Source organism: Nelusetta ayraudi, unplaced genomic scaffold, assembly GCF_046127955.1.
Source record: "Nelusetta ayraudi isolate G7.1 ecotype Tasmania unplaced genomic scaffold, CSIRO-AGI_Nayr_v1 ptg000070l, whole genome shotgun sequence".
NCBI lineage: Eukaryota > Metazoa > Chordata > Actinopteri > Tetraodontiformes > Monacanthidae > Nelusetta > Nelusetta ayraudi.
In genome coordinates this window covers 4,381,024-4,394,248 of record NW_027466120.1, presented here as the reverse complement: position 1 = coordinate 4,394,248, position 13,225 = coordinate 4,381,024, and the positions used below count along the sequence as shown (strand labels likewise).

Sequence of the window (13,225 nt, the reverse complement as noted above, 5' to 3'; positions counted from 1 at the left end):
TGCTTTTGATCTCTGTGCGGCTGTCAGTCGTGTCGGAGTGAGCTGTGTGTGTTCAATGGACTGGGGACTATTCATAAGAAAGAGAGGCCTCCGGCTCGTTGCCATGAATTTTTCAATGATCAACGGCTGAGCAGGATATGAAAAATGTTTGACCTCATTAGTTCGGCCGGACTTTCATTATGTTGCTCTTTATTAACCATGAGTGCCGGAAGACTGCGATGTAAACAACAGGCTTCATTGTGCCTCTCTGGAACACAATTACCAAAACAATTGGCTCTGATGAGATTTCCATATCCAATGCAGGTACCATTCAAAGTCTAACCCTAAGGCAAATATCCTGCTCAACTAACAGGGGTTAGAGTTTTCATTATATGCCATATTATATAATATTCTATGATTTCTTTTTTCCATCATTGAACAGAAGGTCTGGGCTGTTTAATGTATATACATTCAATAAGCAAAAATCTCACAAGGTATACAAAATGGAAACTTCGTCTTAAAAGACGAGAAGCCTCTTTTTACTTTTACTTTTACATTAATTCTTGTTCTTATGTAATTTTCATACTGTTCTGTGCATTTTTCAGATTCCGCATTTCTATGCTGCAACCGTGGTCGATGTGGATTTATCATCAGGCTGCAAGGTCAAATAGTCTCCACCGTGGCTATCACATCACCCCGCGGAGCCGTGAGAGGATTAATGAGGTAGGAGCGCCATCAAAAATTAAGCTGTGCTGCACAAATTTATCTTTTAAAAGGCCTCTCTTAAATTTTTACTTGGGCCATGAACTGAATTGTGCATTTCGACAGATTGTGAAGCAACACATTTGGTGAATCAAGTATGGATTGTTTGTTTGTTTTTTCATGCGCGTACAATTGATGTTTATTTTGAAATTTCAAATATTCTTCAGCAAAAAACACAGAGAAACAGCCGAACAACTGCGAGTTCTCGATAAGCTGGGGTTTGCAGACTCAAACTTTTTGGTCCCCTCAAGTTGTCATAGTGGATGTTCCAAAAGGCAGTAAACTTGTAATTTATTTTGCTGCCCATGGGCAAATACAGTGATCTAAATTCCAATAAACATCTAAGATGTGCCATTACATGCAACCCTGCCACTCTGGTGGGGGAGATTATCCCAGAATTTCCGCCTCGGGCCGATTGTGTGGAAGTGCGACTTTAGAGGAAGGGTGTTGCAGCTGGACTGGGCGGATGCTAAAGCCTACAAACACATTATCATCAAAGGACATCCAAAAAAATATACATAAAAATGCATCAGCTTGCCTGTTTATGGTGGGAGAAGGAGACGAAGGGAGGCCAACGTGTGAGATGGAAAAAAGAAAAAAATCACAGTGGAAGTAATCTCAGACTCCTTGAAAAAAAAAATCCATAAAAAGGAAAGCCGGGCTATGACTTCCTGATGGAGCCTCTGCAACGGCTCCCCTGCTTCCCATAATTGAAACAATGGTGCGCGATGCCAGAAGTCAAGGAGGCACATAATGCATACCAGAGCTACGAATGTACGACGTTCAATAGATCGTAAAATGGCAGACTGATGACAGAGATGGAGCATTTCATTAGGAAGCCTGAATAGGAGCCTGTATGGGTGGCTGCTGTTCCACTGTAATACGCAGTGATGAAAGACTGTCGGTCCCCCCGCAGCATACCTGCAAGGATGGCCTTTTCCTGAACTCCTAATTAGACGTCGGAGAGCCCAGCACTATTTCAGATCCACAGTTGTTTTAAAAATAAATATCTCACTTGTTAAGCCTCTGGTTCAAGGAAAAAAAAAAAAATCTCCAGAATCTTTAACTTTCTCATTAGCACGGTAAGGTGTGCTAATCATTAGAAGAAGCCATTCGTCCAAATGTCTAATTGTCGCAGTTCATTCTCAGGGCAAACGGGGAAGGACAGGAACGCAGACACTATTGAACGCTTTCAATTAACGTCAAATACAATTGATGGCTGAGAAAAGGGCTAATGATTTGCAGAAGAATAATAAATAAATAAATAAATCAAAAATGAAAGGCAGACCAGGCAGGGTTCTAAATATGACAGCAACAGAGGCGTGAGATGCTCACAGGAATGCAGGAACAGAGAAACCACCCGGCAAGCTGGAACACACAGAAACATACCCAACGGAGCATGGTGTAAATGTCAGCGGTAGTCACGCACTAAAAAAGAACATTCTGGGCAGCTTCTCCCATAGAAACCCACAAACTGGCAGTATGCTGCACATAAGTATATTTCAATATTTATCTTTCAACCTGGCTTGACATTCGGCCTGAATCGTTTGAATGTCTCACATTTTCAGATATTAAACAGCCTATTAAACAGCTCCATTAAACAGCCAATGCGAAGTGTGTTAAAAGCAGAAGTTGTTTTCCGAAAGCTGTTTGTGGAAATCTTTCACATTCCAGTAGTGTTGCCAACTTTCATTCAGAAAAATAAAGGACGCCTCAGCCAGCAGTGCCATGACCACCACAGGCCAGTGGCTCGCCAACAGTGGTAAATCATAACTTAAAATAGGGCCGCTGCTTATTTAGCCACGTAGCTCCGACTTAAAGCATCCTATCGATGCAGGGAGTGACATTAGCCGCGTGTGACTGCCAGGAAGCTAGTGGCTGTGAGCCGCAGCATTTCTACGTTCCTCTTGGCCGAAACACACTGAGTGAAAACAATGTTGTCAAGTATGAAAGGCTTTAGTGGTGTTTTTGGTTTTTCTTCTTCTTTCTTCTGTTTGTCATCCAAGTCTGACACAACTGCCAAATTGCAGCAACCTTGCTAATCTCTTTAGTAGCAGCGAGTCTCATAGTTGTGTTTTTTCTTTTATTGTGTTTGTGCTTCCCGAGTTCCGACATCATACTGCTGTTCAGATTTATATTTTTCATCCTTTAGTCCAAGGGAGGTTTGCACAATAACCCCGCTAAAGATATATACATACAGTAGATATAGATATATATCTATATCTACTGTATGTATGTATGTATATATATACTGTATATATATATATATTTTTTTTTTTTTAAAAAAACACTGTCAATGTTCATAAGTTAGATAGCTTTCTGCCATCAGAAGGAAACTTGGGTGTTAACACCAACCTGAGAGATATGTCAATTAGGTATATGTGCCTTTTGTGACAGATATATATATACACATACACATATATGTTTGATCTGCAAACTTCGCACCTCAGTGAGGCAGGTGACGCACGGAGCCGCAGATGTTTTGAGCAGGTGGCTCAGAACATCTCGCACCTCACTGAAATATTTCCTTCTAGTTATTCATCCAATAGAGCTGAAGAGCAGGAACCTTCTCTCCTCTGTGAGAGTGAACATCTGAGTGATGCAGCTGTCTTGCAAGGATTGAATAATTAAACGTTTAATTATTTTCTCCCTTGTATGCATTATTAGCATACGTATCTAATAAGAACAGTTGAGCTTTACGTTGGACTACTACAAGCCTGTTTCAAGAAAATGCCTGCAAGCCAAAAGTTACCCCCGACTCGTGCAGAAAATGTACAGAAGTGTTCCACGTCACCATGTTTCAGCAGCATAGCTTCCGAGGACCAAAGTGGTACCAATTCAAATATTTGTCCTCAATCTTGCATTTTAATGAAGCAGCCACATATTAATATCCTTAAGCCTACAGCATGTTGGTGGTACAAGCAGTGCTAAATCCAGTGGAACGTCCCAATATATCAAAAGCACTCTATGCCATGTACGGATAAGACATGCAGAGAAGAGCAGCCTAAGGCTTTCAAACAGAGACGCTCTGTGTGTGCGGGTGTGCGTGCGTGTGCATGCGCAAGTGCGTGCACATTGCCGCCGCGATGTGAACCAGTCGGCATCCCGGACAGTGTTTGTATTGACTGAGGAAATTCTACCGAGACCCCGTTACAGCCACACTGTAAACAAAGACACGACACGCCGGCTAAGTCAGACAGGAAGTGCCAGGTCTCTTGAATCACAAAACAAACGCGGTTCACAGGAGCTCATTAAAGATTCTGCCCACGTCCGCCTGGGTTCACGCTGCAAATCTGAAGTAAATTCCTCAAGTCAACAGTGTATTTCCGACAGGGCAAAGTTTTCAACTTGCAACTTTCCAGACGCTGGTCGTAATTTATCGACTTGGCGCAGAAATGTTTCTTTACAATCAATTCAAACAATTAAAGCCTTGAAATTTAAAAAAGCAAAAGCAAAGTCGTGTTTCAGTCAAATAAGAAAAATACCCTATGAAGCAATACAGAGTAAATTTAAACTTAGATTACTCAAAATGTGCAAAGTTTTTTGTTTTGTTTTTAACAAGATGAGAAGTCTGTTTTCACTGCAATAGACTCTAAATCATAATGTTATGTTAATGTTGTATTTTCTCTGGACCAGGCTGGTAGAGGCTTCATATTTAGCACAGTGACATGCAAGACGTTTGAATGCAGTGTCAGCCAGTAGCTGATGTCATAATAACAGTAATATGACAGCAACAACGCTGCCAGGTTAAGACGGAAAATATTGACTTACTTGAAACTGTGAGTTTAAGTGGATGGTGTTAACTCTCTCTGCAAGAAACCTGGTGCACAAGATGTACTGCCTCCTAAATCCTTTGGACGGAATTTGCACATCCATGTGAGCTAAAGCCAATGGATACAATTTGCAAATTGGAGACCAACTTGGAAAAGTGATTAAAAGGCGCTTAAACTCACTTTTTGTCACAATAAAGTAGACCAGTCTGATTTATTTTTCTCTTGTTACAAGGTAAGACCGGCTCAAGGCTTCCTATTGTTGCAAAGGACATGGTTAAAATCCTTTCAATACTGTGTGAGCGACAATGTGACAATGTTCATTGTTGTGAAAAAGCTCAAGGTTGGAGGTTGGCAAGACGGATGAGCAAGATTTCAGACTTGAAATCTGCATCCAGCAGCAACCCAGTGGCTTTGGAGGTTGCTGCGCGCTCAAATCTCTGAAATCTCCGTCTGTTCTTCTTCAAGGGATTGTGACTGATATCTGTGCCCATGTGAAGTGATAAACAGAAATTGGTGAATTCACCCAGTGACTACCGAGCAGGGCACCGCTGTGGCTCACCGCTCCCTCTGGGGATGGTTCGGATGCAGAGGACAAATTTCGCATCACGCGGGATGTGACGATCAGCGGGTCTTTAACTTTTATAGTCTATATTTAGAGCTGGTTATGTTTGTAGAGCTGCATGCGTTCACTTGTGGTGTAGTGTCCCCGATCGCATCAGTGATGGACCCCAGACAAACAGCCGACACTTATGCCAGTGCTAATGGATGAGGCAGAGGAGTCAGTGCTAACAGCCGTCTGATGTTTCACAAACAAATCTGGAGCTGTTCAAACACACAGTGCAAACCCCCCCCAAAAAAAAGAAAAGGGAAAAGAAACGGGTGCAGTTTTGCCGTTGAAACCACGATTTTCCTTCAAATTCAGCCATTCCAGCTAATTGGTGGAAGCTTCACAGCCATCTGCCACCGCCGGAGCCGATAGACTTTGCTGCCAATTAATTAGCTGCGCTAAAAAGGATGCCTTTACTTTTGCAGCATTCACCACAGACCTCTGTCTTTATGTGGCCTCGTTGCAAAAGGCTAGTCCTCCCAGTCTGAACCTGATATACACTCACCAGCCGCTTTACTCAAGGCGTGTTGAAATGCTTGGAAAGCAAAAGAGCTGCATTATTCAGCCAATCACGCGGCAGCAACTCAGTGCATCTCACATGCATGCAGACGTGGCGGAGATGACTTGCTAAGGTTCAAAGCCAGCGTCAGAATGAGGAAGAATGACTTTGAACTTGGTGAACATGGTGGTTGATGCCAGGAGGACTTGAGTGTTTCACAAACGGCTGAGCTACCGGGAATCTCACACTGGCACAAGCCGCCTCGTGGGTTTCCAGAGGACGGCCCCTAAAAGAGGAAAGATCCAGTGAGCGAGCAGCAGTTGTGTGGAGGGAAAGGCCTCCTTGATGTGATAGGTTCGAATGGGCCAGACTGGTTGGAGACCATGGAGAGGCAGCAGGAACCACTGGGAACAACCAAGATCTGCAGAATAGCTTCTGCGAATGCACAACACATGCAACCTTGACTGTCTGTAAACACACACACACACACACACACATAAGTGTATATATGCATACATATATATGTGTATACACTCACTCAGCAGCCACTTTCTTAGGTACCAAGAATGTGCAAAGTGTCTCTGTAAATTGATTGGTGAATGTGCATGTTGAATGTAATCAGTCTGTATCAGAGTCTGCCCGTCTTCCCCACCTGCAGCCAGTACGTACGTTCTATTTAGGCCCTCATTCAACACAGAACGGTATTTATTTGTCGCTCCGGGAGAGCGGCTGCCACTCGGGCCGCGTGTTTGCATGCAGCCTTTAATTCCCCACTTACAAGATGTCAGACATGAAAGCAGGGAGTGGCAGACGCGCCATCCCATTTCGCCTCCTCTGCATTAGTAATCTTGGAGTAAAATACAGGCATTTCGTTACCGGAGGGAGGGAGCTGAGGTGCGACGCAGGAAGGAAGGAAGGAAGGGCGAAGGGCAACGACGAGGATTCTCAGAGTCATGAGTGCGAACAGATCGGGAGAGCATTTAAGCCGGACCTGCGGTGCTTCGCCGAAGCCCCGAATTCCCCCGTTAAAAAGGCTAAACAGCAGCGTCCCAGACACCCAAAACCTGTAACGGCTGTACGCAGAGTGACGCTGCTGAACGCAGCTCAGTGTAAGCAACCGTGGAGCGCATTCGGGTTGCGTCGCTTCACGAAGAGCGCGGCAGAGGCTGGGCGAACGTGGACCTGCATGTTTTCCTCTGATAATCATTTGCATGCGTTGCCCGCGTAAGCTAATTTGTGCCGGCCAATCAGCAGCGCTCAGAGGTGATGTGCCTCACGCTGGGAGTGGAGGGAGGCGGCGGTGGGGGGGTCGATGCGTTCTGCTTTTCCGCCGGAGAGCAGCGACGCCGCGCTTCCGTTTATTTGTCCTCCGCTTCCTCCCGAGCTTTGTCCAGGTTCGATTGTGGTTGTGGGGCAAAACAAGAAGAGCGTGAGATTGCAATTAATCATGTCGGCCGCCTGCCAGTGGTGATACCTCCACTGGCCTTTGAACAATGGTAGTGCAGAGCTCGGGCACTTTTGTTTCTTTCGTTCTTTCTTTTTTTCATCCATCTTTGTTTAAGGCAGTGGAGGACTAATGAGAAAATTGAACGTAGGCGTTGGATCTATAAGGATCCGCTGCAGAGTGAGAGTGGATTTGCTTTGCTTTTCCCCAAAAATTAAAAACCTGAGCTGACCTCGTGGAGGACGTGTTCCAGTTTGGCAAGGCTCATTTTTAATTACTGTTTTCACCACGGCAAACAAAAACCTTTTCCGCCGTGAGCGTGCATGTGTGCATATCACTGAACGTTTCCATATGGTCCCGTTCTGGACTGTAATCGGGGGAGAGAGGGGCGGCAACGCTGAGCGCTGGGTGGGATTTTTTTTTTTTTTTTTGACGGCAGAATTTGGGGACTCGGCTGTGGCTTCCCCCTGCTGCTGGCAGGAGATTTCTGCCAGACGCTGGTGTGCAGAACAAGAACTAATCTGGAGTGGCCTGTTGCAGCGGAAAAGAACTGGCCCCCCCGAAGCCGCGCATTAGGAGGAAAAGAGGGGATAATTATTCCCACTCATTTCTGCAATTTTCTGCCGCACATTATTGAGCACCTCGGCCTGTGTTTTTTTCCGTTTTCCGACGCGGTTTTGAGATGTTCACATCTATGCGTTATTATTGCTGTTTTGGTTTTTTTTTGGCAATGAAAACAAAGATCACGCAGATGCCGCTGTTCATTTTGAACTCACCGAGGCGTGATTTTCTCCGACAACTTCGTTTTGGGAAGCGTTTCGGGGAGATCGCGAGAGGGCGCGCGGATACACTCATGCATATCCATGAGTGGTCAGCCGACCTTAACGCTGACAACTGACGTGGGAAAAGGTTTCGACTGACTTGCCGGGAATATCAATGACAGACGCGAAGGAGCCCCCCTCCACGCCCCCCTTTCACATTTACCTCTGTGTCCTCTTTAAAGGACAGGAAAATGGAGAATGTTGCCAGTAATGAACAGCAGTTTGTCTTTTTGCATTCCCCAAGCGCCGCTGTTGAATAACAGCCGTGTGTGGTGTCGAATGCAACAACAAAACACAATACTTCTCATTCATTGTCAGTGAAAAACCCCCTGTGGTCCACTTGAGCCGAGCTTTGAGCTTTAGCCGCCACCAGCCGCTGCAGCCGCCAACATCTCTGTGCTACACACCAGCGCAGTAGAGCGAATGATGCAACTCAGCCTCACCTAGTGGGTGTTCTTATTATTATGCTTACGTATTGTGGTGCGCTGCCAGGTTTTGGTCAGATTTTGTGTTCACAGAGTCAAACAGCACTTGAACTTTTAACTTGGTGTATCGCTGCAGCTCAGGGACGCTGCAATCGCTTAAGCGCTCCAATTCCCACCAGCGCCGCATAGGAACGTTGTTGTGCATAATTAAGACTTAAGATTAAGCGGTAATAACAAGACTGTGACCACTGTGGGTTGAGTTGTCCACATTGGATCAGGGACGGCAGAGTGATGCAAACTGCATTGTCCAAAAGGTAGAAACAGATTTAGACGGAAGTCTCTGAGGTGGAGTCCAAATGGAAACAATGCAAAGAAGAAGAAGTCTTGATTTTTGCTGCCAGCTTGACCAGAGGTCGAGTCGGTCAGAATAGCCAGATAAGACTTTCAGTCCATTTAATTTGCACTTTTTGTTTTCGCAAAAACAACAACAGAGGATTACATAAACTAGTCGACAGTAGAGCGATATTGCACACATTTTATTGCTATGGCTCCAATTTGTGTTTTCAAATGCTTAAAAATATCCCCCAAGAGGAAATGCCATGATGAGTCACTTACTTTTCTTAAAATGAAATGAAAGAGAAAACAGTGTCTCCGTAATTCCGCGCTCAAGACGTCCCATTAAAACCACTGGCTCCTGTCTTTTGCCCAAAACTTTGACAACATGCACTCCCTGGTTTGAGCTCCGTCAACCAGCGTGTAAATAAAAGTCATTGATCCATCGTCTAATTTGCCCGTCAACGGGGACACATTACTCAAAATATATAGCGAGGCCAGTTTTGCTGAGGGCAGCAATGCTTTGGAGGAACCTTTTCTAAGAACCTAGATTAATGTGACACCTTGTCAAACGTGTTGCTATTATGGGAAGCTCACTCGCTGGGATGGAGAGATTATTTGCTCCATTGTTTGTGTTGTGAATCTTGTAAATTAACCGGAGCACTGGATGTCATTTCAGATTAGTGTCAGCCGGCACTCTAATGATGATGTTCAACCTGTGGGCGTCTAATACGCTCTCTGCAAAAATAAAGGAGAGTCTATTTACGGCATGTTGATTCGTTTTTTGTTTTTTTTTTTAAAAACTTGCAATGGAATTCTTCTTTTCTATGAAAATGTCTCACACAGAAAGATGGAAAAAAAAAATGGGGAAAAAATTTGGCGAGAAGAAGAATCAGCAGTTTGGAAAATCGCTTTGAGCCGCGAGTGTGAGAAATGGATCCACAGTTGTTTTTGGAGATCATCAGACTGTGGTCGGCCGCGGCGAGGCCGCACAGACGGTCCCTCAGATGAACAGATGGGCAGCCAGGAGGAGAAAGCAGAGGTGCTGATCCAGAATGTGGACGCGCCATTATCAAGGAGCAGTGAACGGGAACTGTGAAGGAATGAACACTTAAAACTGCGGCGACACATTCAGAAAAATGAGTCTGCCTGCCTGCCTGCCTGCCTGCCTGCCTGCCTGCCTGCCTGCCTGTCTGTCTGCCTGTCTGCCTGCCTGCACCGTACGTCTCCACGATGGCGTATACGCTCTCGCTCACAGCGAGACTGTAAGGGAGACAAGTCAAGAGCGTCAGGCTGTGACGGAGGGAGAGAAGAAAAGAAAATGCATCCTCCCCATCGCCCCCCCGCCCTCATCTTCTAGTGTCACAGCAACTCGTGGCAGCGTGAAAAATGAATTGCGTCAGAAGGTAAAGTGACATGAAGGTGCGCTGGATGATTTTTCCAGGTGTATGGAAGGGAAGGATATCAGCCTCACCGAACAAGGGGAACTCATTTGGATAGAAAGGTTAAGAGTGGCGAGCTTTGTGCTGACAGTCTGTCTGTCGGAGCCTCTCCGGGCTTTGCATCTTAATGAGACACTTGTGGGGAGGGACGCTTTTAAGAGACGAAGAAATCAAAAAGCCTCATACCATACTCATACTCACATCCTCATACTGTTCAAATGCAGGTATCCACTTTGGTTAGGGACAATTTGCATGGATGGTTTGTTTTTTGCTGTTTTGTTTTTTTCAAATGGTGCAACGTTTTGTGAGCTGATTCCAATGCATTTTGCCCCCACAAACTCCCCCACTTCCCCAAACTGGGCCTCCGGGGCAGCACTCACTCCCACGTTGGCAACAAATCCCACCTCCCATCGGCAGACCCTAAGCTGAACTATAACCTGCACCTCTAACCTCCGCAGCTCCTGCCAAACAACATTGTTGGGTTGTTTTGGGACGGTGCAAAAGCTCAATGCAGGAGCGAATCAGAAATAAAAATCAACATCTCATTACTTTACATAAATTGCACCTTAAGAGCATCTCAACCAATGTGTTTAACACATATTGATTTCTTGTTTAAGAGCGGCAGAGCCGAAAATATAGGAGGCAGACGCTGTACAGCACACATGCAGCAGGATAAATCAGGTAAAGTAAGATGAAAAGTGCCATTTAGCGAACTGATCATCTGCTTTATTGCTGACGTGAAACAAAAAAGAAAACCCGCCGCCATCTTCACACTCCGATCGATTTGTCTACAGTGGTGCATTTAAAAAAAAAAAAAAACGTCTGGAAAGGCTCGGGAAGCATTCTCCCTCCCCCATATCATGTCTAACGTTCACACACTGTGACTGTCGATGGTGATCTGCACTCCAGACTGCAGAAGCTTTAGACTGGCTGCAGAATTAGATTCCCTCAACTTGATCCGACTCAAGGGGGAAAGGGGAGGAATGGGGACAAGTTTTAAACGGTACATTTGAAAACCATGTGGTTTTGTCTTTGGGACGCCTTGTTCTTCTCTCTCTGGGTTATCGAAAAAAAATCATTGTGTCTTGCTGTGTGGCAGGTGGGGAAATGGCGCGAGTTAATTTGGAGAGGCTGTGTTTTGAAGATGGGGATCAGACTTTGAAGACCTGCGAGCGTCAAACATCTGCTGTGTTGTGGGTGGCGTTGATTTATTTATGTCTTATTCTTTTACTTGTTTTGCCATCGCTTGCATTCGCAATGAGGATGAGGAAGTTGCTCTGGAAAGCACAGGGGCGCCTTGAAAATGAAATCTGTCTTTTTCGCTGTTTTTGTTTGTTTGGTTTGGTTTTCGTCTCTGAAAACAAAAGACTCGTCCATCCACTAGAAACACAAAAACCCTCCTGGAATATTTCAGCGTCGCAAAAACTGGCGGCTCGCACAGGCAGCAGCCAAATGAGCAGCGATGATTTCCTTCCCCGTGAGTCAGTGATGCGTAGACAAGCGAGGTGTCACCAAATCACATGACCCGCGGGGTCGTCATGTCTCACTTGGAGGATTATGATTAAATTGTTAAATGCGCGGGGAGACCGAGCGCCTGCCGTTCACCCACCACATGCACATCCATCCGCTGCATTGGTTGAATATAAATGACCCCCTCACCACCACCACCACCACCACCCCCCCTCTGCCTTCGCCTTCATGTGTGCATTGATTAAACCTATGGAGCCCTCGCGTTTGCTTGTGTGAGGCTCACCAGCCAAAGCCAAGCGGACCGGAAAGAGGAGAGGGGCTTGCAGGAGGGAGGAGGGGGTTGGGGGGCGGGGGGCACCCCATAGACAAGGCTGATGAAGGGATTCATTGTATTGCCAAGACCCCCCCACCACCTCCACCCCCACCCCACTCCCCATTCGGCAGTCCAGCCCCCCCCCTCCTTTCAGCTTATCCGTCACTGAAGGTGATTCATCTGTTGAGTGTGAGTGACAGACAGCACAGAGCCTCCACAACAGACGCATCCAGGCCAGTTCAGAAGTGGGGGGGGGGCACTGACTTCTAGCGCTCCCCCTCACCCCACCACCACCCCTCGCCCAAAGGGGGGACGCAACTGTCCCCCTGCGCCGCGTTTCCCAAAAGCAACGCCAACTCTGACTTTCCAGCCTCTCTGCAAAAAAAATAAAAAAATACCTTCGCAACACTGGCACAGACAGGCGCGAGCGGCGGCGTATATTGTAACACTGACTGTGGCAGCGGCTCCCATCGCGCGCGCGGCTCCGGCCGGAAGCACTCTTACCTTGAAATCTTTGCGATGCGAGCGAGCCCCCCCAAAAAAAGTGGAGAGACGCAACTTCGGCCCCCTCGTCCTCCTTCGACCGCCTCCGCTTCGGCTTCCTTCCTTCCTTCCTCCCTCCCTCTGCGCCTTCTCCTCCAGCGCTCGGCTCCCTGTGCCAAACGCGCGACGCCCTCCCCCTCCAAAAAAAAATTAAAAAAAATAAAAAATCAAAGACGCAGCGCACAGATGCGCGCGAGTCAAAAAAAAAGGAAGGAAGAAAGAAAAATGCTGTCAGTTGTGAAGAGGAAAAGCTGGTGTTCGGGTCAGACGCGGCGATAGTCCCAGACCCAGTCGGACCTCCTGCTCCTCCGCCGCTGTCCAATAGCGAGTGGTGCTGAACGCCGCCTCTGCGCGAATCCCCTACTTTTTCCCTCTCTTCTTCTTCCTCCTCCTCTCCTTCTTCTTCTTCTTCTCCTTCTTGCTCCCCCCGCCGCACAGATGTCCCCTCCCACCGCGCACAGATCGCAGATGATACTTCCTTTATTTATCAACCGGGGGGAGGCCACTGTCAGATCGCCAGCTGAGAGGGGGAAGCTGCGTCTGAAAAGCACCGCTGCATTCCACAACAACGGTATGATAGGAGGAGGAGGAGGAGGAGGAGGAGGAGGAGGAGTTGATGGTGAGGCAGGGGGTGTCGGAGCAGGAACTGACTGCGTAAAATCGATGCTGGCAAAATTGCATCGAAATGAGCTTCTTATTTGACATTCGGATCAATGGGTTAACCCCCCGCGCGCCCCTCCTTCTCCAAGGGTCGAGGTAGATGATCGATTAATTGGAATCAGAGGGGAAATTGCGAGCAGATTTTAGTTTTGGT

At 46.5% G+C, this 13,225-nt stretch overlaps 1 protein-coding gene across 1 annotated transcript in view; it reads right to left on the bottom strand.

The window, feature by feature from the left end:
- The window catches only part of LOC142898699 (metabotropic glutamate receptor 4-like), a 154,233-nt gene extending 141,289 nt beyond the window's left edge, over window positions 1–12,944 (bottom strand). The window contains exon 1 of the mRNA XM_076041800.1: window positions 12,373–12,944. The gene's annotated coding sequence lies outside the window, so the exon portion shown is untranslated. The remainder of the gene's footprint in view (window positions 1–12,372) is intronic.
- Window positions 12,945–13,225: the final 281 nt, after the last annotated feature.